We start from the raw sequence: 4,619 nt of genomic DNA on the forward strand, positions 1-4,619 counted from the left end.
TATGGGTCAAAACCAACTCAACGGCACTTAACAACAACAACATATATATAGAAAGAGAGAGACAGAAGGAGTTCTGATGTGGTGCTTTAAGATAAGCACTAGACCACATGGTTGGTTTGTAACTGCATTGTGACAGTTCAAACCCAACAGTTGCTCCTTGGAAACCCCATGCAGGATCATTATGAGTCATGTCCAACTCGACAGCAGTTAACAACAACAATGACATTTCCATTTCTCTAATTTCTTGTAAATGCATCTTCATTCCTTCATCCTTGCTTAGATTTTAATGTTAAATGGAGCACATTTATGAATTCCTAAATTTAAATAAGGATCTTCTAAATGTTATTTCCACTTGTAATATTCTATTAGAAAAAGTACACAAGAAATATTTTTCTAGAATATTTTGCTATTCATCAACACCAAAGAAATATAAATATTCATTTATAAATCAACCTTTTAAATGTACACTTTAACTTAGCTAATATTTTGATATACAGAAAAACAATAACCTGAAAATTTTCCTTTTTAAGTAAAAACAAAACCCAAGAATAGATAGGCTATTAGATAAGAGTAATGTTTCTACAGGTGTGGAATACAGATGCTGCACATCAGATTCAAATGAAAGAAAAAGGAATAGTAAGAAAATTACCTGTTGAATATACATGAAAAAATCAAGAGATGAATATAATCTACATAAATTTAATTTTATTCTGTTTTTGCATATACAATCACATTTCTGTATTTCGACATGATGTCAGTTAGTGACAGAGGTGCTGTTTAAATAGGATGTTAGAGAAGGCATTTGGAATATAGACTTAAATGAACTGAAGGTCTAAGTCACCTAGATATGTTGGAGCACAAAGCACCTGAGGCAGTGAATGTCTGGTGTGTTCCTAGAACAACTCCAGTACTGCAGGAAGAAAGTGTGTGAGAGCCAAGGTGACAAGAAATGATATTGTTTTCCCAAGGATAAATTACATAGGACCTGGAAAGCCTAAGATGGACTAGCAAAAGTTGCAGTCATAAATGTAGCCTTGGACTACTGTGATAAAAGTGGATAGCAGATAAAACCTAATTTGGGAATTATTTGTAGAATCAACCATATTTCCTGAAGAGTTCGTTGGATGTGGGATATGAGAGAACGGTGTTTATCTCTGGCCGAGCATCCTCTAGGGAAAATGGCAGCGTGAAGTATGATGGGGGAGAGTTGGGAAATGAAGAATTCAAGTTTTATGATTTTTTAAAATTTTCTTATACTAACTACCGGCATACACAAAATAAATAAATGGGTTTGAAATTTAGGAGAGGCATTCCAATATTATAACAATTTTTGTTATTTGCAAAGCATTCAATTTGAAAGAAAAAATACTCAAAATATACAAAATTGAAAGAAGAAATATAGGTATTCTTAAATCCTTTTAAAAATCTATTTATTTTCCCTGCTACCACAAATGTGTCATTTCTCCTTTCATATATGCTATCTATTTTCATTTTTTCTTTTCCTAATCTCCTATAACCACATTTCCCTACATCCTGCCATTGAAGCTAATATTTCAAAATCCTATTGTCTTCAAGTCTAATGTTTAATTTGCAGTTGTTTTCCTGAGATCTCCTGGTGTGGCACCGTAGGATAAGCAGTCAACCTGAAGGTCAGTTTGAGCCACAAAGTCAGCAGTTCAAACTCACCAGCTGCTCCTCAGAAACCCTATACAGGATCACTGTGGAATCACCTTCACAGTACTTAACAACAACAACAATCATGAAACCACCATCTTCAGTATGGGTTGCGCTTCAATGTAAAGAAAACAAAACTCCTCAACACTCGATCATTAAACAACATCGTGATAAATGGAGAAAAGACTGAATTTGGCAAAGACTTGATTTTGCTTGGATCTGCCATTAACTTTCATGGAAGCAACAGTCAAGAAATCAAACGATGTATTTATTATATTTGGCAAATCTGCTACACAAGACTTCTTTAAAGTATTCAAGAGCAAAGATGTCAGTTTGAGGACTAAGATACACCTGAGCCAAGCCGTGTTATTTTCAATAGCTTCATATGCATGTGAAAGTTGGATAATGAATAAGGAAGACAGTAGAAGAATTGCTGCATTGAGTTATGCTGATGGAGAAGAATATTGAAAATACCAAAAGACAAAACAAATCTGTGTTGGAAGAAGTACAGCCAGAATGTTATTTAGAAGCCAGTATGGCAAGACTTTGTCTCTCATAATTCAGACATATTATTAGGAGGGACCAGTCCCTGAAGATGGACATTATGCTTGGTACAGTAGAGGGTCAGCAAAAAAAAAGTGGGAAACCCCCAACTGAATGGATTGGCACAATGGTAGCAGCAATAACCTCAAATGTAACAATGATTGTGAGTTTGGCACAGAACCAAGCAGTGTTTTGTTCTACTGTGTGTAAGGTTGCTATGAGTCAGAACCAACTTGATGGTACCTAACAACAACAACAGCAATATTATGATTATCTGCTAGTTGACCTGGATGACTTCCTCCTTTCAACACCTCCATCATTTTCTGTAACCTGGTATAATAATACTTAGCACTTTCTCTCTCCTCGTTTTCCTGTAAATCATTACTGTCATCTTCTTTATTACCGAACTTTCCTCTTCTCAACTCCCTGACATCTCAGAACTAAACTATTTCATATTTGAACAACGAGACCCGGTGTGGTACTGTGGGTTAATGCGCTGGCCTGCAAAGTTGGTTTGAAACATAAGATCAGCAGCAGTTTAAACTCACCAGGTGCTCTTAAAAAAACATTATACAGGGTTGCTATGGGTGAGAACTGACTCGATGGCACTTAACAACATCAACAACAACATATCTAAACTCATTCCTTCAATAAAATTTCAGTTTAACAAGTCTAAAACACTGCTGGATATAATAAAATACCCATACCTACCATGTTCCAATTTTAAGATTCATACATCCAACTGTCTTTTCTAAATTTCTAGATGCTTATTCTAAATCCAAACTTTTGAAGCCCAAACCATACTTCTGGCCTACACTCAGACCACTCTCAAGAGGGTGTCTTAACTCCTTAGAGATTATTTTTTTCATTCACATTCCACATTCAATTTCCAGACACTTTAAAAGAAAAACACTCAGAATCTGTTTCCATTTCTTCATTACTAACTCCCTTATTCGAGATTTCATCCTCTGTTCTCTGGATGAAATTAGTAATCTATGAGTATCCTTTTCATTACTTTGTCTTTTTTTTTTTTTTAAGTGGGCAATACTTCTGAATTTTTCCCTCTATTTATTTTTTATTTTTTTAGTTTTTATTGTGAATTCAGTGACAGTTTACATGGGAGAACAACAGTTTTAAACCATCATTTAATTGCAATGATTAAAATCTCCTCTGTACATCATCATTCAACAGTATTTGCTTCTATTCCCTCTGTTTTTTGTGTGTGTTTATTATTTTTTTTTGTCGGGGGGGAGGTGGGGTTGTACACAAAAGCACTCAGGAATATATAATTTAAACAACCAGAGGACACATTCTGCAAAGCTGCCTTCTGGCCACCAGCACTCAGTCTTTCTCTTTACATAAATCTAGAGTCCTCAGCTGCTCCTTCTCTCCATGTCCTCATCTCTGCCTCCATCTCTGGTGTTGCTACTTCTCTGGATAGGGTCCCCCATTCCGCTCGTGCTCTTATCCCTTGATGGTCCTAGGGTCCTCTGTTTTGGGATTGTAAGATTAACTACTCTCCGTTTTATTACAAAATGTCTACCTTTACAGTTGTGACAGTTGTAATTAGTCATGATAACGATTGTTATTGTTGTTAGATGTCATCAAGTCGGTACTGACTCATAGCGACCTTATGCACAGCAGAATGAAACACTGCCCAATCCACGACAAACCTCCCCATTGTTGCCACACTTGAGTCCATCGATGCTGCCACTTGGCCAATCCATCTCGCTGGGATCTTCCTCTTTTTTTTCTGACCCTCCACTCTACCAAACATGATATCCTTCTCCAGTGACTGGTCCCTCCTGATGACAATATGTCTGAAATATGAGAGACGAAGTTTGGCCATCCTGGCCTCCAAGGAGCACTCTGGCTGCACATCTTCCAACATGGATCTATTGGTTCTTTTGGCAGTCCATAGCACTTTCAGTATTCTCCAACACCATAACTCAAATGTGTCAATTCTTCCATGGTCTTCCTTATTTACTGTCCAGCTTTTGCATGTATATAAGGTTATTGAAAATACCATGGCTTGGGTCGGATACACCTTACTCTTCAAGATGACATCTTTACTCTTCAACACTTTTAAAAGGTCTTGTGCAGCACATTTGCCTAATGAAATACATCATTTGATTTCTTGACTGCTGCTTCCATGATTGTTAATACTTGAACCAAGAAGAATGAAGTCCTTGGCAACTTCAATCTTTTCTCTGTTAATAAGAATGTTGTTTACTGGTCCAGTCATGAGGATTTTTGTTTTCTTTACATTGAGACATAATCCATGCTTATTTGTTGTTGTTAAATGCCATCAAGTCAGTTATGACCCATAGCGACCCTGTATATGGTTTCCAAGGAGATGCTGGTGAGCTTGAACTGCCAACCTTACAGTTCAAACAGCTTTG

Source organism: Chrysochloris asiatica, unplaced genomic scaffold (assembly GCF_000296735.1).
Source record: "Chrysochloris asiatica unplaced genomic scaffold, ChrAsi1.0 scaffold00218, whole genome shotgun sequence".
NCBI classification, from domain to species: Eukaryota; Metazoa; Chordata; class Mammalia; order Afrosoricida; family Chrysochloridae; genus Chrysochloris; species Chrysochloris asiatica.